This window comes from Salvelinus alpinus, chromosome 2 (genome assembly GCF_045679555.1).
Source record: "Salvelinus alpinus chromosome 2, SLU_Salpinus.1, whole genome shotgun sequence".
Lineage (NCBI taxonomy): Eukaryota > Metazoa > Chordata > Actinopteri > Salmoniformes > Salmonidae > Salvelinus > Salvelinus alpinus.
The window spans coordinates 35,573,691-35,597,331 of record NC_092087.1 but is presented as its reverse complement, the minus strand read 5'-3'; the positions used below and the strand labels follow the sequence as shown (position 1 = coordinate 35,597,331).

The window sequence follows — 23,641 nt, the reverse complement described above, 5'->3', positions numbered from 1 at the left end:
GGAAGTATCCTCCTCACTTTCTTGTCCTATCTACTTCCTGTTCACCTTACGAGCCTTCATTTCACAATACTGATCAAATAACTAAGTCCTGTTCTTTACTACAGTGGAGATATTAGTCACCCAACTGGCTTATTTCCGGTTGGGTGACAAATGGGTAACTGAATGGCTCATAAAAGCTCTGGAACTGTCGAGTCTGAATGTCCTCTATGGGGGGGGGAAACAGTGCATGACGTTAGTCACATGCGTCAGTGTGAAAGGTGCGGGACAGGTCTACTCCACTCCTTCAACCACAAAGGTATCATTCTTGTATAATGTCACCATTCATTGGGGCGGAGGGTAGCCTAGTGGTTTGAGCGTTGGGCCAGTAACCGAAAGGTTGCTGGACCGAATCCCCGAGCTGACAAGGTAAAAAGCTGTCATTCTGCCCCTGAACAAGGCAGTTAACCTACTGTTCCCTGGTAGGCTGTCATTATAAATAAGAATTTGTTCTTAACTGAAGATCACATGGATCAGAGTTAAGTCTGCCTTAAACACCTGCCTATTACCAAGCCTCCGGCTTTCTCTTTCTGGGGTGTGTGTGTTGGTACAAGCAACCCAATCCTACAATCTGCTATATAGTTCACATTCCTGTAAAAGAGAACTGTGTATTGAACTGTATCTGTTTATGTTGGCAGTGACCATATGGTTATTTGTGTCATAACCATACTTTGCAGTATGTTCTCAAAGGCATAATTTTACTCAGCTGTCTAATCTCTCATTAGATAGGCTGATTTTATTGACTGTGTGAAATGCCATCTCAGACAGAGGTGCTCTAGTGGTTACCAAAGGCTGGTACGGTATATGACCCTTAATCTGGTATAATTTAGACATGGTTGTAATACATTAGGTAACATATTGTAAAATACAGAAATAACATTACATTAGTTTGCAGTACTTTACATGTGTGTTTACAGAATCATCCTCTTGTGGTGGTGAGAAATAAGCATAGGGGCATCACGGCAAGACTATGGTTTCTTAGTAAATCCTATTTCGAGGAACTCTGGGTGAATGATGTGAATACAGTCTGGCGTCATGGACGAAGCAGGACCCTACACACCGGGTGCAAAAATGCAGAGATGGTAAGGAGTACAAAACTGTGGTTAGATCTAGCAAGATGACAGAGCAGCACTAAGCAGTAGCACAACATTCCAGCCAGCACAGGGCTGATAACTGATACAATCTTGGAGGCTTTCTGTTAGAGAATTAATTTATGAATATTCAATTCACTCCATATTATACCATAATGGTCTCTAACATGTATGGGTCTCAATCACTGAGATGTTTTTGTAATGTTTGGTGTGGTCATTTCATCAAATCAAATTTATTTATAAAGCCCTTCGTACATCAGCTGATATCTCAAAGTGCTGTACAGAAACCCAGCCTAAAACCCCAAACAGCAAGCAATGCAGGTTTAGAAGCACGGTGGCTAGGAAAATTCCTGGGAAAGGCCAAAACCTAGGAAGAAACCTAGAGAGGAACCAGGCTATGAGGGGTGGCCAGTCCTCTTCTGGCTATGCGGGGTGGAGATTATAACAGAACATGGCCAGGATGTTCAAATGTTCATAATTGACCAGCATGGTCAAATAATAATAATCACAGTAGTTGTCGAGGGTACGGCAAGTCAGCACCTCAGGAGTAAATGTCAGTTGGCTTTTCATAGCTGATCATTAAGAGTATCTCTACCGTTCCTGCGGTCTCTATAGAGTTGAAAACAGCAGGTCTGGGACAGGTAGCACATCCGGTGAACAGGTCAGGGTTCCATAGCTGCAGGCAGAACAGTTGAAACTGGAGCAGCAGCACGGCCAGGTGGACTGGGGACAGCAAGGAGTCATCATGCCAGGTCGTCCTGAGGCATAGTCCTAGGGCTCAGGTCCTCCGAGAGAAAGAAAGAAAGAGAGAATTAGAGAGAGCATACTTATATTCACACAGGACACCGGATAAGACAGGAGAAGTACTCCAGATATAACAAACTGACCCTAGCCCCCCGACACAAACTACTGCAGCATAAATACTGGAGGCTGAGACAGGGGGGGTCAGGAGACACTGTGGCCCCATCCGATGATACCCCCGGACAGGGCCAAACAGAAAGGATATAACCCCACCCACTTTGCCAAAGCACAGCCCCCACACCACTAGAGGGATATCTTCATCCACCAACTTACCATCCTGAGACAAGGCCGAGTATAGCCCACAAAGATCTCCGCCACGGCACAACCCAAGGAAGATCACGTCAGTGACTCAACCCACTCAAGTGACGCACCCCTCCTAGGGATGGCATGAAAGAGCACCAGTAAGCCAGTGACTCAGCCCCTGTAATAGGGTTAGAGGCAGAGAATCCCAGTGGAGAGAGGGGAACCGGCCAGGCAGAGACAGCAAGGGCGGTTCGTTGCTCCAGAGCCTTTCCGTTCACCTTCACACTCCTGGGCCAGACTACACTCAATCATATGACCTACTGAAGAGATGAGTCTTCAGTAAAGACTTAAAGGATGAGACCGAGTCTGCGTCTCTCACATGGGTAGGCAGACCATTCCATAAAAATGGAGATCTATAGGAGAAAGCCCTGCCTCCAGCTGTTTGCTTAGAAATTCTAGGGACAATTAGGAGGCCTGCGTTATGTGACCGTAGCGTAGCGTTTTTTGGTTCTAGTCAGGAGAAAGTCCTACGTGCCTCAGTCTCCCATTCTTGATGAGAATTCCTCCTCTTGGCTGTGGGTATTCCCCTCTCCAGGGCTGAGGAATGGCTATCACCACGTACAGATCAACAAGTTAAACAGGCTTAATTATGAAACACGTATTCAATAGTCATCAGCATTCAATAGTCATCTACTTTGGCATTTGGGAATTCCACAAAATGCCACTGGAGGGCAAACTGTCTCCAGGTTTTGCCTTCCGTCTCCCCAGCAACTGCTCTGTGTAGTGTACAGTAGCTACCCACTGGGCACAGACATAAGTTAAAGGTCTATTTTTGATTTATATTTGGTTGTCAACTAACCTGAATTCAATGTGAAATCAACAGAACAATGCATGTCATTGGATTTAGTTGGGTGAAAAAATACTTTCCTTATGTTGATGACTTTAAAAAATCCAATCAGTTTTCTACGTTGATTCAATGTCATTAGAGGTTTTTGTTGTTGATATGTAAAACTGGGTGAATCAGTGTTTTTCCCAGTGGGTAGTTACTCACCTGACCTGGAGCTCCTGCGACCCAGGAGGCCGACAAAGACGCCATCCATGTCTGCTACAGAAAAAGAGTTTGGTTCTTTAAAAACATAATTACATATGTAACATTTTCACCAAAAGGCATTGGATAAAATTGTACTGTTTGTGGCCGTAGAGCATTTACACCTAGAAATAAGATGATCACATATTACAGTATGTTACCACTGCATAATGCTACATATTAATTAATCTTCAGACGTTTTAGTCACAGACATGCTGCATTAGTTAAACCTACTGTGTATCGCACAAATAACATTTTAAAAAGCTGATAACATTTCTAGATGGTGGGCACACGGTCATCCATATCATGTATACTGTGGAAGAACCCGCTACCAGTGACAGAAAACAAAGGCTCTCTTTGGACCCCGGAGTCCCAGACTCTTACCTGCGCTTCTCTTGCCCATCAGACCCACAAAGGTGTCATAGTCGATGTCGCTGTACCTCTTAGAATGAGTTAAATCACTGCTGAGGTAGTCTTGTCTGAATTGGGAAAGCAGATTGTTTGTATCATTAAAGAACTCAAATGATTTAGAATTATTTTGTGAGATGAATAAACAGACCAACTACTACATGAACCAGTTCAACTGTGAGGAAAGGACAAAACCTTATCCATAGAAATGTAATATATATACTTAACAAAAATATAAACACAATATGTAAAGTGTTGGTTTCGTGAGCTGAACTAAAGTATTCCAGAAATGTTCCATAAGTACAAAAAGCTTATTTCTCTCAAATTTTGAGCACACATTTGTTTGCATCCCTGTTAGTGAGCGTTTCTCCTTTGCCAAGATAATCCATCCACCTGACAGGTGTGGCATATCAAGAAGCTGATTAAAGAGCATGATCATTACACAGGTGCACCTTGTGCTGGGCACAATAAAAGTCTCCTCTAAAATGTGCAGTTTTGTCACACAACACAATGCCACAGATGTCTCAAGTTTTGAGGGAGCGAGGTATGTTGGTATGCTGACTGCAGGAAGGTCCACCAGAACTGTTGGTAGAGAATTTAATGTTAATTTCTCTACCATAAACTGCCTCCAATGTCGTTTTAGAGAATTTGGCAGTACGTCCAACCAGCCTAACAACCGCAGACCATGTGCATGGTGTCACGTGGGCGAGCGGTTTGCTGATGTCAACGTTGTGAACAGTGCCCTATGGTGGTGGTGGGGTTATGGTATGGGCAGGCATAAACTACTGACAATGAACACAGTTGCATTTTATCGTTTGGCAATTTGAATGCACGAAAATACTGTGATGAGATCCTGAGGTCCATTTCTTTCAAGGGTGTCTGTAACAGATGCATATATGTATTCCCAGTCATGTGAAATCCATAGATTAGGGCCTAATTAATTAATTTATATTGACTGATTTCCTCATATGAACTGTAACTCAGTAACATTTTTGAAAATGTTGCATTTATATTTTTGTTTAGCATAGACACTAGAGCAGTCTGTACCTGCAGTTGTGAGTTGTAGAATTCCTCTTCACAGTCTGACTCCATTGGACATGAGATGAGGATAACCAGTAAAGTCAATATGGCCAGTGCCCAGCTGTTTCCCATCATGCTGTCCAGGTGGGATACTGTGTAAACTGTAGGAGGAGAAATGCCAGCCATGCCAACCATGAGAAACGGGATGCGTAAAATGTATCTTTAAATAGGCATATATTTGTACTGGGACATTTTTTGTATTAATGTATGCATTTTGTTAAATGGACCCTTTTAAAATAAGTAATGGTAAAAAAAATATAATAATCCAGAAGTAATAATATGTAATAATATGGTGTAATAATATGAACATGAACAAGTAAGCTTCTCTCCATCGCAGGAATATATATCCGACGGATACCATCCTGAAGTTGTTCACAAACACACACGCATGGACGACTGTGCACACACATGATGAGAGAACATGCTAACCACACATGGTTTCCACAGCTGCCATCCCACGGTCAAACCCTAATCAAGGTAACCATGTTACTGAACTGATGAATCAGTCTAACGCAGTATTACTGAACCACCTGCATTTCCTAAGAGAGCTCCACAATCACTTTATTTTCACTTCTCTCTTCTTTAACCAATTATGTATTTTTCTTCTACAAATTAACAATGTAAAATAATTGCAAAGACACTCCTCATCAAATAATGTACGTCACCTTCAATCACGTCCTAAGCCTTGGTTTATGTGTTTTTATGTATTCGGTGCTGTGTGAGACAGTTACCTCTGAGAGCTCCCTAACCTTGGTTTATTAGTTTGCGCGTGGGTGTTTCAGTGTGTGTTTCCTCTGAGAGACCCCTGTCCCATTCTGCATTATTAGTTCTCTTTCATAATGAGTTTAAATCACAATGTTGTGTAACACACTACATGACCAAAAGTATGTGGACACATGCTCGTCGGACGTCTCATTCTAAAATCATGAGCATTAATATGGAGTTGGTGCCCCCTTTGCTGCTATAACAGCCTCCACTCTTCTCGGAAGGCTTTCCACTAGATGTTGGAACATTGGTGTGGGGACTTGCTTCCATTCAGCCACGAGCATTAGTGAGGTCGGGCACTGATGCTGGGCGATTTGGCCTGACTCGCAGTTGGTGTTCCAATTCATCCCAACGGTGTTCGATGGGGTTGAGAACAGGGCTCTGTGCAGGCCAGTCAAGTTGTTCCACACCGATCTCGACAAACCATTTCTGTATGGACCTCGCTTTGTGCACGGGGGCATTGTCATGCTGAAACAGGGGCCTTCCCCAAACAGGGCCTTCCCCAAACTGTTTCCACAAATTTGGAAGCACAGAATAGTCTAGAATGTCATTGTATGCTGTAGCGTAAAGATTTCCCTAAGGGGCCTAGCCCGAACCATGAAAACCAGCCCCAGACCATTATTCCTCCTCCACCAAACTTTACAGTTGGCACTATGCATTCGGGCAGGTAGTGTTCTCTTGGAATCCGCCGAACCCAGATTTGTCCTTCGGATTGCCAGATGGTGAAGCGTGATTCATCACTCCAGAGAACGCGTTTCCACTACTCCAGAGTCCAATGGCGGCGAGCTTTACACCACTCCAGCTGATGCTTGGCATTGCGCAGGGTGATCTTAGGCTTCTGTGCGGCTGCTCTGCCATGGAAACCCCTTTCATGAAGCTCCCGACTAACAGTTCTTGTGCTGACGTTGTTCCAGAGGCAGTTAAAACTCGGTAGTGAGTGTTGCAACCGGGGAAAGACGATTTTTACTAGCTACAAGCTTCAGCACTCGGAGGCCCCGTTCTGTGAGCTTGTGTGGCCTACCACTTCGCGGCTGAGCCGTTGTTGCTCTTAGATGTTTCCACTTCACAATAACAGCACTTACAGTTGACCGGACCAGCTCAAGCAAGTCAGAAATTTGACGAACTGACGTGTTGGAAAGGTGGCATCCTATGCCACGTTGAAAATTACTGAGCTCTTCAGTAAGGCCATTCTACTGCCAATGTTTGTCTATGGAGATTGCATAGCGGTGTGCGATTTTATACACCGGACAGCAATGGGTGTGGCCGAATCCACTAATTTGAAGGGGTGTCCACATACTTTTGTATATATGCAGTGGTGGAAAAAGTACTCAATTGTCATACTTGAGTAAAAGTAAAGATACCGTAATAGAAAATTACTCAATTAAATGTGAAAGACACCCAGTTTTAAATGTACTTAAATCATTTCAAATTCCTTACATTAAGCAAAGCAGACAGCTCAGTTTTCTAGTTTTTTTAAAATGTTATTTACAGGTAGCCAGGGACACACTCCAACAGTCAGACATAATTTACAAACAAAGCATTTGTGATTAGTGAGTCTGCCAGATCAGAGGCAGTAGGGATGACCAGGGATGTACTCTTGATAAGTGTGTGTGAATTGGACAATTTTCCTGTCCAAATGTAACAAGTACTTTTGGGTGTAAGGGAAAAATGTGTCATCGTTAGAAAATCTCAAGGTGAATACTACAGTAATACCAACCATTTTAAAATTGTGATTATTATGTGGTTATCAAAAGATAATGGGATTACAGTTTGTTTAGTTGAAAGGAGACAAAAACATAAAAGACAGTTAACACCTTTGAGAAAAAAGAGCTTTTTGGCAGATCATCTTCCCTTGTTCTTTCTCTTCGTCTCTCTCTCTCTCTCTCTCTCTCAGTTTTCATTATGATTATTTCATTTTTTAACTTCTGCATCTGTTTTCAAACCAGTGGTCAAGATTACATGCTCTGAGAATGCTTGCTTTCTTTCGTGTCGTCTGAGATTCCCAAAGAATGGAAAGCAGCTGTGGTCATCCCCCTCTTCAAAGGGGGGGACACTCTTGACCCAAACTGCTACAGACCTATATCTATCCTACCCTGCCTTTCTAAGGTCTTCGAAAGCCAAGTCAACAAACAGATTACCGACCATTTTGAATCCCACCATACCTTCTCCGCTATGCAATCTGGTTTCAGAGCTGGTCATGGGTGCACCTCAGCCAAGCTCAAGGTCCTAAACGATATCCTAACCGCCATCGATAAGAAACAATACTGTGCAGCCGTATTCATTGACCTGGCCAAGGCTTTTGACTCTGTCAATCACCACATCCTCATCGGCAGACTCAATAGCCTTGGTTTCTCAAATGATTGCCTCGCCTGGTTCACCAACTACTTCTCTGATAGAGTTCAGTGTGTCAAATCGGAGGGCCTGTTGTCCGGGCCTCTGGCCGACTCTCTTCTCTGTATACATCAATGATGTCGCTCTTGCTGCTGGTGAGTCTCTGATCCACCTATACGCAGGCGACACCATTCTGTATACTTCTGGCCCTTCTTTGGACACTGTGTTAACAGCCCTCCAGACGAGCTTCAATGCCATACAACTCTCCTTCCGTGGCCTCCAATTGCTCTTAAATACAAGTAAAACTAAAGGCATGCTCTTCAACCGATCGCTGCCTGCACCTGCCCGCCCGTCCAACATCACTACTCTGGACGGTTCTGACTTAGAATATGTGGACAACTACAAATACCTAGGTGTCTGGTTAGACTGTAAACTCTCCTTCCAGACTCACATCAAACATCTCCAATCCAAAGTTAAATCTAGAATTGGCTTCCTATTTCACAACAAAGCATCCTTCTCTCATGCTGCCAAACATACCGTTGTAAAACTGACCATCCTACCAATCCTCGACTTCGGTGATGTCATTTACAAAATAGCCTCCAATACCCTACTCAATCAATTGGATGCAGTCTATCACAGTGCCATCCGTTTTGTCACCAAAGCCCCATATACTACCCACCACTGCGACCTATACGCTCTCGTTGGCTGGCCCTCGCTTCATACTCGTCGCCAAACCCACTGGCTTCAGGTCATCTACAAGACCCTGCTAGGTAAAGTCCCCCCTTATCTCAGCTCGCTGGTCACCATAGCAGCACCCACCTGTAGCACGCGCTCCAGCAGGTATATCTCTCTGGTCACCCCCAAAACCAATTCTTCCTTTGGCCGCTTCTCCTTCCAGTTCTCTGCTGCCAATGACTGGAATGAACTACAAAAATCTCTGAAACTGGAAACACTTATCTCCCTCACTAGCTTTAAGCACCAGCTGTCAGAGCAGCTCACAGATTACTGCACCTGTACATAGCCCATCTATAATTTAGCCCAAACAACTACCTCTTTCCCTACTGTATTTATTTATTTTGATCCTTTGCACCCCATTATTTCTTTCTACTTTGCACATTCTTCCACTGCAAATCTACCATTCCAGTGTTTTACTTGCTCTATTGTATTTACTTCGCCACCATGGCCTTTTTTTTGCCTTTACCTCCCTTATCTCACCTCATTTGCTCACATTGTATATAGACTTATTTTTCTACTGTATTATTGACTGTATGTTTGTTTTACTCCATGTGTAACTCTGTGTTGTTGTATGTGTTGAACTGCTTTGCTTTCCGAAGTTTGGCCCCCAAAAATGTATTTTCCTATGAATGATGTCACACCCGTTTTCTTTGTATTTTCCTACGAATTAATTCACACAAAATGTGTGTATTTTCACACAAATTAAGATCCACAAAAACGTAACAAAATATGCTGAAAAAATTGAGTGTGAGATTGTCTTGCAGATATAATGGTTGTTTTTATTGGGAATATTCAAATGAATATTTTTCAATATTACATTTTTTTTCTTTTTTAGAGACAGAAATATTTCTGTTTTCGGTATCTGTTGTCAACTCCGTCAGTTGCTTGCCCTTTAATATAGTTTTTAAATGTAGTGCCTTCGGAAAGTATTCAGACACTGACTTTTCCCCCATTTTGTTACGTTATAGCCTATTTCTAAAATGTATTAAATTGTTTTTTTTCATCATCAATCTACACACAATACCTCATAATGACAAGTTTTTAGAAATGTTTGCTAAAAAATTTAGATTATAATAAAGAAATATCATATTTACATAAGTATTCAGACCCTTTACTTAGTACTTTGTTGAAGCACCTTTGGCAGCGATTACAGCTTCGAGTCTTATTGGGTATGACGCTACAAGCTTGCCACATCTGTATTTGGGGAGTTTCTCCCATTCCTCTCTGCAGATACTCTCAAGCTCTGTCAGGTTGGATGGGGAGCGTCGCTGCACAGCTATTGTCAGGTCTCTCCAGATATTTTTGATCAGGTTCAAGTCTGGGCTCTGGCTGGGACACTCAAGGACATTGAGACTTGTCCCGAAGCCACTCCTGCATTGTCTTGGCTGTGGGCTTAGGGCAGTTGTCCTATTAGAAGGTGAACATTCACCCCAGGCTAAGGTCCTGAGTGCTCTGGAGCAGGTTTTTGTCAAGGATCTCACTGTACTTTGCTCCGTTCTTCTTTCCGGCGATTCTGACTTGTCTCCTTGTCCCTGCCGCTGAAAAACATCCCCACAGAAAGATGCTGCCACTATGCTTCAACGTAGGGATGGTGCCAGGTTTCCTCCATACGTGAGGAGGAACTCTTGGCATTCAGGCCAAAGAGTTCAATCTTGGTTTCATCAGACCAGATAATCTTGTTTCTCATGGTCTGAGAGTCCTTTAGGTGCCTTTTGGCAAACTCCAAGCGTGTTGTCATGTGCCTTTTACTACGGAGTGGCCACTCTACCACTAAGGCCTCATTGATGGAGTGCTGCAGAGATGGTTGTCCTTCTGGAAGGTTCTCCCATCGCCACAGAGGAACTCTGGAGCTCTGTCAGAGTGACCATCGGGTTCTTGGTCACCTCCCTGACCAAGGCCCTTCTCCCCTGATTGCTCAGTTTGGCCTGGCGGCCAGCTCTTCTAGGAAGAGACTTGGTGGTTCCAAACTTCTTCTGTTTTAGAATGATGGAGGCCACTGTGTTCTTGGGGAACTTCAATGCTGCAGACTTTTTTTGGTACCCTTTCCCAGATCTGTGCCTCGACACAATCCTGTCTCGGAGCTATACGGGCAATTCCTTCGACCCCATGGCTTGGTTTTTAATCTGACATGCACTGTCAACTGTGGGACCTTATATAGACAGGTGTGTGCCTTTCCAAATCATGTCCAATCAATTGAATTTACTACAGGTGGACTCAAGTTGTAGAAACAGCTCAAGGATGATCAATGGAAACAGGATGCACCTGACCTCTATTTTGAGTCTCACAGCAAAGGGTCTGTATACTTATGCAAACTCGTATCTGTTTTTTATTTTTAATACATTTGCAAACATTTCTAAAAACATGTTTTTGCTTTGTCCTAATGGGGTATTGTGTGTAGATTGATGAAGAAGAAAAAAACATTTAACCCATTTTAGGATAAGGCCGCAACGTAACAAAATGTGGAAAAAAGGAAGGGGTCTGAATACTTTCCGAATGCAATGTAAATACAGTACCATTCAAAAGTTTGGACACACCTACTCATTCAAGGGTTTTTATTTATTTTTACTATTTTCTACATTGTATATAATAGTGAAGACATCAAAACTATGAAATAACACATATGGAATCATGTAGTAACCAAATACGTGTTAAACAAATCCAAATCTATGTTATATTTGAGATTCTTCAAAGTAGCCACACTTTGTCTTGATGACAGCTTTGCACACTCTTGGCATTCTCTCAACCAGCTTCATGAGGTAGTCACCTGGAATGCATTTCAATTAATAGGTGTGCCTTGTTAAAAGTTCATTTGTGGAATTTCTTTCCTTCTTAATGCGTTTGAACCAATCAGTTGGGTTGTGACAAGGTAGGCGTGGTATACAGAAGACAGCCTATTTTGGTAAAAGACCAAGTCCATATTATGGCAAGAACAGCTCAAATAAGCAAAGAGAAACTAGAGTCAATCATTACTTTAAGACATGAAGGTCAGTCAATCTGGAAAATGTCAAGCATTTTGAAAGTTTCTTCAAGTGCAGTCGCAAAAACCATCAAGCGCTATGATGAAACTGGCTCTCGTGAGGACCGCCACAGGAAAGAAAGACCTAGAGTTACCTCTGCTGCAGAGGATAAGTTCATTACAGTTACCAGCCTCATAAATTGCAGCCCAAATAAATTATTCACAGAGTTCAAGTAACAGACACATCTCAACATCAACTGTTCAAAGGAGACTGCGTGAATCATGCCTTCATGGTCGAATTGCTGCAAAGAAACCACTACTAAAGGACACCAATAAGAAAAAGAGACTTGCTTGGGCCAAGAAACACTAGCAATTGTCCCGCCTGCTCCCGCTGCCATTCATTACGCACACCTGTCACCATCATTACGCACAGCAGCGCTCATTGGACTCACCTGGACTCCTTCCCTTAGTTGATTGCCCCGTCTATAACTGTCTGCTTCCCCGTTTGTTCCCGGTGTCTGCATTAATGTCGTTATGTGTTCATTTCCAGACACTGTCCTATCCTGTTCCATTCCATGTCCGTTGATAATTCAATGTTCACTCTCTGTACAAGCTTCTCGTCTCTACCAGCGTCGATCTTTACAGCAATGGACATTAGAACAGTGGAAATCTGTCCTTTGGTCTGATGAGTCTAAATTTGAGATTTCTGGTTCCAAACTCTGTGTCTGAAGCATGGAGGAGGAGGTGTGATCGTGTGGGGGTGCTTTGCTGGTGACACTGTCTGTGATCTATTTAGAATTCAAGGCACACTTAACCAGCATGGCTACCACAGCATTCTGCAGCGATATGGCATCCAGTCTGGTTTGCGTTCAACCTCTCTAGGGGGTTGAACCTAGCCAACATCCAGTGAAATTGCAGAGCGCCAAATTCAAAAACAGAAATACTCATTTTAAAGATTAATGAAACATACAAGTGTTATACATGGGTTTAAATATAAACTTCTTGTTAATCCAACCACTGTGTCAGATTTCAAAAAGGCTTTACGGCGAAAGCATACCATGCGATTATCTGAGAACAGCGCCCAGCAGACAAATCATTACAAACAGTTAGCAGCCAAGAAGAGGAGTAACAAAAGTCAGAAATAGCGATAAAATGTATCACTTACCTTTGATGATCTTCATATGGTTGCACTCCGAAGACTCCATGTTAAACAATAAATGTTCGTTTTGTTCGATAATGTCCCTCTTTATGTCCAAAAACCTCAGTTTTGTTGGTGCGTTTTGTTCAGCAATCCATTGGAACAAAGCGCGGTCACAACAGACAGACGAAAAATCAAAAAAGTACCATAAAAGTTCATAGAAACATGTCAAACGATGTTTAAAATCAATCCTCAGGTGGTTTTGTCATAAATAATCAACAATATTTCAACCGGACAAAAGCTTTATCAATAGAAAAGGAGAAACAAGAAAGGGGGCTCCCGGTCATGCGCTGGACTCAAGTCTGGAAATTTCCACTGTCCACTCATTGAAAGTGCTGTATCTCCCTCATTTTTCAGAGTAAAAGCCTGAGACAATGCCTAAAGACTGGCCACATGTAGAAGAAGCCATAGAGATCGTGAACTGGGTCCTAAGTCTTTGTATGGTGGATAGGCTTTCAATGGAAAAACAGCCTTTCAAAATAAAAGCACTTCCTGAAAGGATTTTCCTCAGGTTTTCGCCTGCCATGTCAGTTCTGTTAAACTCACAGATATTATTTTAACAGTTTTGGAAACTTTAGAGTGTTTTCTATCCAAATCTACTCAGGCAGTCTACTTTGGGGACGCTTTTCATCCAAAATTCCGAAAGTTAAAGCTTGGTCGCAAATGGGTCTTCCAAATGGACAATGACCCCAGCATACTTCCAAAGTTGTGGCAAAATGGCTTAATGGTAACAAAGTCAAGGTATTTGAGTGGCCATCACAAAGCCCTGACCTCAATCCTATAGAACATTTGTGGGCAGAACTGAAAAAGCATGTGCGAGCATGGAGGCCTACAAACCTGACTCAGTTACACCAGCTCTGTCAGGAGGAATGGGACAAAATTCACCCAACTTATTGTGGGAAGCTTGTGGAAGGCTACCCAAAACATTTGACCCAAGGTAAACAATTTAAAGGCAATGCTACCAAATACTAATTGAGTGTATGTAAACTTCTGACCCACTGGGAATGTGATGAAATAAATAAAAGCTGAAATAAATAATTTTCTCTACTATTATTCTGACATTTCACATTCTTAAAATAAAGTGGTGATCCTAACTGACCTAAGACAGGGCATTTTTACTAGGACTAAATATCAGGAATTGTGAAAAACTGAGTTTAAATGTATTTGGCTAAGGTGTATGTAAACTTCTGACTTCAACTGTATGTGAGAATATTATTAATTGACTACAGCTCAGCGTTCAACACCATAGTGCCCTCAAAGCTCATTAATAAGCTAAGGACACTGGGACTAAACACCTCTCTCTGCAACTGGATCCTGGACTTCCTGATGGGCGACCCCAGGTGGTAAGGGTAGGTAACAACACATCTGCCACGCTGATCCTCAACACAGGGGCCTCTCAGGGGTGCGTGCTAAGTCACCTCCTGTACTCCTTGTTCACTCATGACTGCATGGCCAGGCACGACTCCAACACCATCATTAAGTTTGCCAATGACACAACAGTGGTAGGCTTGATCACCGACAACGACGAGACAGCCTATAGGGAGGAAGTCAGACACCTGGCCATGTGGTACCAGGACAACAACCCCTGTGATCAAGACAAAGGAGATGATTGTGGACAACAGAAAAAAGAGAACCGAGCAACCCCCAATTCTCATCGACGGTGCTGCAGTGGAGCAGATTGAGAGCTTCAAGTTCCTTGGTATCCACATCACCAACAAACTAACATGGTCCAAGCATACCAAGACAGTCGTGAAGAGGGCACAACAAAACATATTCCCCCTCAGGAGACTGAAAAGATTTGGCATGGGTCCTCAAATCCTCAAAATATTCTACAGCTGCACCATCGAGAGCATCCTGACTGGTTGCATGACTGCCTGGTATGGCAACTGCTCGGCCTCCGACCGCAAGGCACTACAGAGAGTAGTGCGAACGGCCCAGTACATCACTGGGGCCAAGCTTCCTGCCATCCAGGACCTCTATACCAGGCGGTGTCAGAGGAAGGCTCTAAAAATGGTCAAAAACTCCAGCCACCCTAGTCATAGACTGTTCCCTCTGCTACCGCACGGCAAGCGGTAGCAGAGCGCCAAGTCTAGGTCCAAGAGGCTTCTAAACAGCTTCTACCCCCAAGCCATAAGACTCCTGAACATCTAATCAAATGGCTACCCAGACTATTTGCATTGCCCCCCCCCCCCCCCCCCCTTTTACACCGCTGCTACGCTCTGTTGTTACCATCTATGCATATTCACTTTAATAACTCTACCTACATGTACATACTACCTCAACTAACCGGTGCCCCCACACATTGACTCTGTACCGGTACCCCCCTTTATATAGTCTCGCTATTGTTATTTTACTGCTGCCCTTTAATTACTTGTTCGTTTTCTTTTTTTTAACTGGATGTAAGGTCTACTACACCTGTTGTATTCGGCGCATTTGACTAATGAAATTTGATTTGACTTCCTTGGAACAAGAAACACGAGCAATGACCATTAGAACGGTGGAAATCTCTCCTTTGGTCTGATGAGTCCAAATGTGAGATCTTTGGTCTTTGTAAGACGCAGAGTAGGTGAACAGATGATCTCCACATGTGTGGTTCCCACCGTGAAGTGTGGAGGAGGAGGTGTGAGGGTGTGGGGGTACTTTGCTGGTGACACTGTGATTTATGTAGAATTCAAGGGACACTTTACCAGCATGGCTACCACAGCATTCTCCAGCGATACGCCATCCCATCTGGTTTGCGCTTAGTGGGACTATTATTTGTTTTTCAGCAGGACAATGACCCAATACACCTACAGACTGTGTAAGGGCTATTTGACCGAGAAGGAGAGTGATAGAGTGCTGCATCAGATGACCTGGCCTCCACAATCACCCAACCTCAACCCAATTGAGATGGTTTTGGATGAGTTTGACCGCAGAGTGAAGCCAACAAGTGCTCAGCATATGTGGGAACTCCTTCAAGACTGTTGGAAAAGCATTCCAGGTGAAGCAAAGCTGTCATTAAAGCAAAGGGTGGCTAAATATAAAATATGTTTTGATTTGTTTATTAACAATTTCTTGGTTACTACATGATTCCATATGTGTTATTTCATAGTTTTGATGTTTTCACTATTATTCTACAATGTAGAAAATAGTCAAACAAAGAAAAACCCTTGAATGAGTAAGTGTGTCCAAACTTTTGCCTGGTTCTGTATCTAGTTAACAATGGATAAGCAACAATGGGCATGACGGATAGAAGTAGTCACTACAGGTGTGATCAAGGTTTACATCAAAGTTGCCTGATGCTGACTGGAAAGTGCAATGTCCGTGACCAGTTACTCAGAAGAAAATCCTTTGTGACTGTCTAATTTATATAAGTTAACTTACCAGTGTGGACCCAAAACAAAGACATTCTACACTTTTACAAACTACCTGTTTAAGATGTGTATACAACCATGGTAGTGGAGGCTCCTCAGAGGAGGAAGGGAAGGACCATCACCAAATAACTGATTAAAACACACTTTTTTGCAAAGGTCTACAGTAGCCTCAACAGCACGCTGTAGCGTAGCACCATGGTGTAGCTGGAGGACAGCTAGCTTCCTGTCACGCCCTGACCATAGAGAGCCTTTTTATTCTCTATGTTGGTTAGGTCGGGGTGTGACTAGGGAGAGTAATCTAGTTTTTTTTTCTATGTTGGCCTGGTATGGTTCCCTATCAGAGGCAGCTGTTTATCGTTGTCTCTGATTGGGGATCATATTTAGACAGCCATTTCCCCACTGTGTTGTGTGGGATCTTGTTTTTGTGTTGATGCCTGTGAGCACTACAGAACGTCACGTTTCGTTTATTCTTTATTATTTTGTTGTGCGGTTCACATACATACAGTGGGGCAAAAAAGTATTTAGTCAGCCACCAATTGTGCAAGTTCTCCCACTTAAAAAGATGAAAGAGGCCTGTAATTTTCATCATAGGTACACTTCAACTATGACAGACAAAATGAGAAAAAAAATCCAGAAAATCACATTGTAGGATTTTTAATGAATGTATTTGCAAATTATGGTGGAAAATAAGTATTTGGTCAATAACAAAAGTTTATCTCAATACTTTGTTATATACCCTTTGTTGGCAATGACAGAGGTCAAACGTTTTCTGTAAGTCTTCACAAGGTTTTCACACACTGTTGCTGGTATTTTGGCCCATTCCTCCATGCAGATCTCCTCTAGAGCAGTGATGTTTTGGGGCTGTTGCTGGGCAACACGGACTTTCAACTCCCTCCAAAGATTTTCTATGGGGTTGAGATCTGGAGACTGGCTAGGCCACTCCAGGACCTTGAAATCTAGAGGAGATCTGCATGGAGGAATGGGCCAAAATACCAGCAACAGTGTGTGAAAACCTTGTGAAGACTTACAGAAAACGTTTGACCTCTGTCATTGCCAACAAAGGGTATATAACAAAGTATTGAGATAAACTTTTGTTATTGACCAAATACTTATTTTCCACCATAATTTGCAAATAAATTCATTAAAAATCCTACAATGTGATTTTCAGGAATTTTTTTTCTCATTTTGTCTGTCATAGTTGAAGTGTACCTATGATGAAAATTACAGGCCTCTCTCATCTTTTTAAGTGGGAGAACTTGCACAATTGGTGGCTGACTAAATACTTTTTTGCCCCACTGTAATAAATAAATATGTCGAACCGATATCACCCTGCAATTTGGTCTGAGTATGATTACTACGACGATCATGACACTTCCGTCCTCTTCTGGGTATATTGACTTCAATACAAAACCTAGGAGGTTCATGGTTCCCCCTTCCATAGACTTACACAGTAATTATGACAACTTCCGGAGGATGTCCTCCAACCTATCAGAGCTCTTGCAGCATGAACGGACATGTTGTCCACCCAATCAAAGGATCAGATAATGAATCTAGTACTGAAAGCATAAACTACAGCTAGCTAGCACTGCAGTGTATAAGATGTGGTTAGTAGTTGGACTCAAAGAGAGTGAAAGACAATAGTTGAACAGTTTTGAACATATTAATTTCTTCCAAAATGAAGGAAAAGCAAGAGAGAAATAGAGAGTATGTAATTTTTTCACTTTCAATTACTTAGCTAGAAAATGCAGCTTGCTACTTTAGCCTGTTGAAACACCCTGCTCAAACAGGGATGCTGTGTTAGCTCGGTGGCTATGATTTTCTAACACGTCACTGGAACTCTTCCAAGTCAAGGTAAGCTTTTGGTATTGCTAATTTATTGACTCCTGGGCCTGCCGGTGTAACTGCTTACTGAATGTACACTAAGTTACTGCATGATTGCAGCGAGTTTACTACCGCATTAGTTCTATTGGCTATGCTGACTATGACGTTACTTTAGTTAACGATGTACAGTTGGCTGTGTGTAGCGGTTGGCTTGGAAAGGTTTTTTCGCCTGGTCACATACAGCTGATTATTTGTGCATTGAAGTCCACAAGCAAAGGGAAGAGAATGAATACAACGTGGCTATTTTGAGTGAACTATCTGTATTTACGGGTGATCAGGGGTGTATTCATTCCGCCTAATTTGTTGAAAAACGTTTCTTAAACGGAAGCAAACGGGGATAAACATACCTGAATTTGTGCAAACTCTCGTTTGCAACTGTTGGACTAACGAGTACACCCTATATCAGCTAGATGCAGTCAAGAGTGTGCAAGGCGGTTTTGAATGTCACCTCAAATTTGTCTCTCGACCTGTGTGCACACTACGTTGTAAACTTTAATTCATAGGCTAGGTTGTAGCAACCTCGTGATGGGTATAATGGAATTAGCTGTGGGTGAATGGAATATGAATGAGTCATCCGATATGCTGTAATAGAAATAAGGCCATGGTGTTATTTTGTTACTGAAGCGTATATATCAAATAACCTGATAATGATCCACATCATATGGGTGGGTAGACAAATAATGTGTGTTATGCAGCAAAACACAACTATCTTTTTTTAGGATGCAAACCAGTAATATGAATCACTGTTGATCCGCCCTGTTCTGATCTAATGAAATGGATATAGGATTTCCTTTGGCCTAGAATCAAAGCCTTTTGCAGTCATGAAGGACAAAGCTAGATCCCTCTTGGTTCTCGTCAGCGGAGACTGAACTCAAGTTATGGGTTATATGTCAGACTCTCCTATACCACTTTGCCCAACATGTTATACTGCGGAGGTTGTAAATAAACCCTTTTTAAGATTATAGAACTTGTATCATTATTATAGGGCTGTGAAACTGATGGCCAAATGGCTTCAGACTGAGCATTTCTCACCATTTATGAGCAATTTACGGAGTGCAATTTCCATTTTATAACAGTTAGTGTCCATTTATTTACAGTAGTGTGTTGATTATTGCTTTCTTCAGTGGAAATGCAGAATATTTAAAAATGGCAAACATACCAAAAGCTAAATCAAGCAGCGATTTACAACTATTTAACCATGTTAATCATTACTGAAACATGCAAACTACAAACATTTAACCCATTAAAGAAAATAAATACATGACTAGTTACAAATATTTTATTACAAATAATTCATACAAAAGTCAAGAGTTGGCTATAACATGAGTACAAACAAAGTGAGTGTGTGTGTTTGTGTGCGTATTATGGTGTATATTATAATTTCCCAACATAAAATGTATCCCCATTCTCCAATCAAATACACTGCTCAAAGAAATAAAGGGAACACTTAAACAACACAATGTAACTCCAAGTCAATCACACTTCTGTGAAATCAAACTGTCCACTTAGGAAGCAACACTGATTGACAATAAAGTTCACATGCTGTTGTGCAAATGGAATAGACAAAAGGTGGAAATTATAGGCAATTAGCAAGACACCCCCAATAAAGGAATGGTTCTGCAGGTGGTGACCACAGACCACTTCTCAGTTCCTATGCTTCCTGGCTCATGTTTTGGTCACTTTTGAATGCTGGCGGTGCTTTCACTCTAGTGGTAGCATGAGACGGAGTCTACAACCCACACAAGTGGCTCAGGTAGTGCAGATCATCCAGGATGGCACATCAATGCGAGCTGTGGCAAAAAGGTTTGCTGTGTCTGTCAGCGTAGTGTCCAGAGCATGGAGGTGCTACCAGGAGACAGGCCAGTACATCAGGAGACGTGGAGGAGGCCGTAGGAGGGCAACAACCCAGCAGCAGGACCGCTACCTCCGCCTTTGTGCAAGGAGGTGCACTGCCAGAGCCCTGCAAAATGACCTCCAGCAGGCCACAAAACATCAGCCAGGAAGCATAGGAACTGAGAAGTGGTCTGTGGTCACCACCTGCAGAACCATTCCTTTATTGGGGGTGTCTTGCTAATTGCCTATAATTTCCACCTTTTGTCTATTCCATTTGCACAACAGCATGTGAACTTTATTGTCAATCAGTGTTGCTTCCTAAGTGGACAGTTTGATTTCACAGAAGTGTGATTGACTTGGAGTTACATTGTGTTGTTTAAGTGTTCCCTTTATTTCTTTGAGCAGTGTACATTGATCGATACAAAAATCTGGCAACCCTCAGAATTCAACATAGCCTTGCATAAAATGTATTATGAAAGAAATGGTGTAATGTACACAAAAAAAGTGGAGCCTTGTATTAAATGCATTATGAAGAAAATGTTGTAATGTAGGCTCCACGGAATTTTAAATGCATTATGAAGAAAATGTTGTAATGTAGGCTCCACGGAATTTTAAATGCATTATGAAGAAAATGTTGCAATGTAGGCTCTACGGAATTTTAAATGCATTATGAAGAAAATGTTGTAATGTAGGCTCTACGGAATTTTAAATGCATTATGAAGAAAATCGTGTAGGCCTACTGTTGCCTACATTAAAAAAAGGGCCTTTCTGACTACAAGTACACCAGTACACCCAAAGTATTATGTGAAAACAAGCATAGAAAACAGTATTGGCATTAATTAAAAAAACAGTTTCAGTGACCTGGTTGACAACCCAATATTGGGTTGTTAACGCCGTTTTAAAAATAAATAAATAAATGTGGGACACAAAAAAAAGGCAGTGTAGAAGACCATTGCCCATCATGCATTGCTCTATTAACGTTCAAAAGATTGTTTAGAAGTTTGACCCTGAAAAATGTATTTTTCCATGAAGTCGCACAAAAGTGTGTGTATTTTTGCATGAATTAAGCCTCACAAAATCTGCTGAAATACTTTTTTCTTTGTGTGATATTGTGTTGTTCTATCAGATCTTTTAGCAGTCTGATAGAGTTCACGTTAGACAAAAATCTGACAGAGTTGATGTTTCACGGATATGACCAAATTTTCTTCTTAATTCAAGTGGAATACAAAGTAGCAATTTTGTATTTCCTCAGTTGCTTTATGACCTTAAAACCTAATTAAAATAAATATATTTGAACCAAAATGTATATTCTATCAGGGACATGGAGTTGACAGTTTAATTTCAATATTATTTGTTTAAATCTGTCAAAAGTAAAGAACTTTACAGACCATGAATGGTCTTGTTGCACTACATGTAATGAAGACATGAAGAAGGGGTCCTTATGGTATAGCTGACCCTGCTTATTCCTGATTAATTTAGGATTTTAGACAAATCTTACGGAGTTGACCAAATCTCCGGACACATTTAAGAATCAGTTTTGAGAGAAATATTCTTTAAAAAGTCACAGAGGGCTATTGCAAGAAACTACATATTTATGATTGGAAGTTTAGAATTTTAAACACTTTTTGGAGTATTTGAGTTGGGGTCCTTTGCTCTGGACAGGGCATTTCTGGGCATAGAGCCAACATGTAAATTAATAATATAGAAAATATTTAGAAAATTCTCAAAACTGATATTTTCCCTTATAAAATGTCGCTAAATTAGAATTTCTTCTTCTTATTTTTATTTTTTATTATTATTTATTTTTTTACTTACAGAGATTCTCTGGTACTTTTGTGTACTTGCTAGCTGTCACTCAAATGATGAGGGGCTGAAGTTCATTGACTAGAACTTGAATTGCTAGGGGCTGGTGCATGTGGGGAATAATGAAGGGAAAATAGCGCAGCACAGCTTCCAGAAAAACAGTCACTTTCAAATTTGGGATTTAGTGGCTAAATGAGGTAAAACAGCAATTCTGCTCATAGATTATGCATGCATGAATTACACAGACACATCCAGACCAAAGCTGGAAGTTTAAAAAAATATATAATAATGCAACTAAATCTTCTTTATTTTTTCCAACTATAAAAATAAAATTTCCCTGACTAACAAGGATTGTCCTGACTTTCAAGAATCACTGAAAGATACATTTTTGACAAATATTATCTTGTTGCATCTTGGTCACCTGGGTGCAGAAATGGAACATGCTACAGTTTAATGTACAGATAAAAGAATACAAAACGATAATTGCATACAACATCAGATTATCACATGGGACATGATATGTGCCAGAGTACCTTATATCCACATTAGGTCCATGCAACTGATCGTAACAATAATGACCAAAATATTTTTTACCTTTTCTTCCAGGAAGATTCTTTAAAATATTAAAATCACAGAGTGGAGGGGTGTGTATAGTCTCTTCTGCAGTGTAGGAGGATGTACCAGACAACGCACTGTGCTCCAGGGCCAGATCCCTCTTCCCAGCAAAGAGTTCCCTCTAGTGCCTATAAACTGTTGATAACATGTTGGGTTAGAGCTGTGAAGTGATGCAATTTCAGACTTATCCTCTCATCTGGCCAATAATAAATAGTTTTAGAAGCTTGGATACACCCAAACTTCCCCACCTCCTCTGTCCCATTTGTTGGCCAGGGCTAGCCTTTGGCCCCACGTTTGAATAGTGAACAAGAACCCCACTCACTTAGAGGGAAAGTGTGGGTACTCAGCTCTGAGAAAGGAAGAAAATAGCACTTTGGCATGAGAGAGAGAAAAGCGAGAAGAGAGAGAACCAAACACAGAACTGAAGTGAAGGCAACTGGCCGGTCGTTTCACCACAATTGGAGCATGTCACAATTGGACAGCAGATTGTTCAGATTGAAACCAGAGAGAACAGGAGCTAAAATGTACTCATTTACTTTCTTAGTTGATTTTAAACAAGCTGTTATATACAGTTGAGATGATGATGTTATACCCATCATCGCATTAAAAATATAATATTAATAGCAAAGATGTACTTCCTAGAACTAAATCTTTTTGCGATTAGTTTGACAAAATACTTTCTCAATCTGTTGATCACTGAACCATCAGGATGCTCAATCTGGAACACATTGTTCAGTTGTTTTATGAAAACACTTGGCGAGCTGAAGAAGAGGGAATGGGATGTAGCATGACTTTCACAACAGGGCTCTTAGAGAAGTGTGAGAGAGGGAGGTCCAGGTTCCAATAGCTCACATATAATGATGGCATGCATCCTCAGGGCAAAGCTTTACTCTGCTGAAAGCTCCCAGTGCCAAAGACATGGGCTTTTATCCACTTTCTATAGAGAGAAAGGCTCAGTGAATAGAGCCTCTGGAGAAAAAGGAGGTGCATTTTCCCTTAGATTTCAGCACGTAGGGATCTCGTTAGTAAAGAAGGGGGGTGTTAGTGTGTTTCATATTTTATTTGTCATGTGCACAAGTACAGTGAAATTATTTTCTTTCAAGTTCTTTCCCAACAATGCATTAATCAATATCAGTAAAGTATTTTTTGGAAGTAAAACAAAAATGAGGAGGGGAGTGATGTCTGGTTCAATGAGTCGGCTTTGTTTAATTTTGTGGACTAATGATCAGTGAATTGATGAAGTTGTCTCTCCCCGCCCCTTGACCAAACAATTATAATCTACTCAGGGCACGAGGGAAGATTTTTGCCAAGTATCTAGGTCAAAAACAAAGCACTACTCTACTACAGGGACAGACAGAGACAGAGAGAGAAAACAAACAAAACAGCATTAGAAAACATGGACCCTCTCCATGTGAATCAACATTC

The 23,641-nt window shown here is 41.6% G+C and overlaps 1 long non-coding RNA gene across 1 annotated transcript; it reads right to left on the bottom strand.

Annotated features, from left to right (window-relative positions):
- Positions 1-1,320: 1,320 nt before the first annotated feature.
- LOC139559810 (uncharacterized) lies at positions 1,321-23,426 on the bottom strand. The gene is made up of 4 exons (XR_011671827.1): positions 22,196-23,426; positions 4,714-4,847; positions 3,643-3,737; positions 1,321-3,276 (listed from the first exon to the last, which is right to left on the bottom strand). It is a non-coding gene; the product is annotated as an uncharacterized lncRNA (long non-coding RNA).
- Positions 23,427-23,641: the final 215 nt, after the last annotated feature.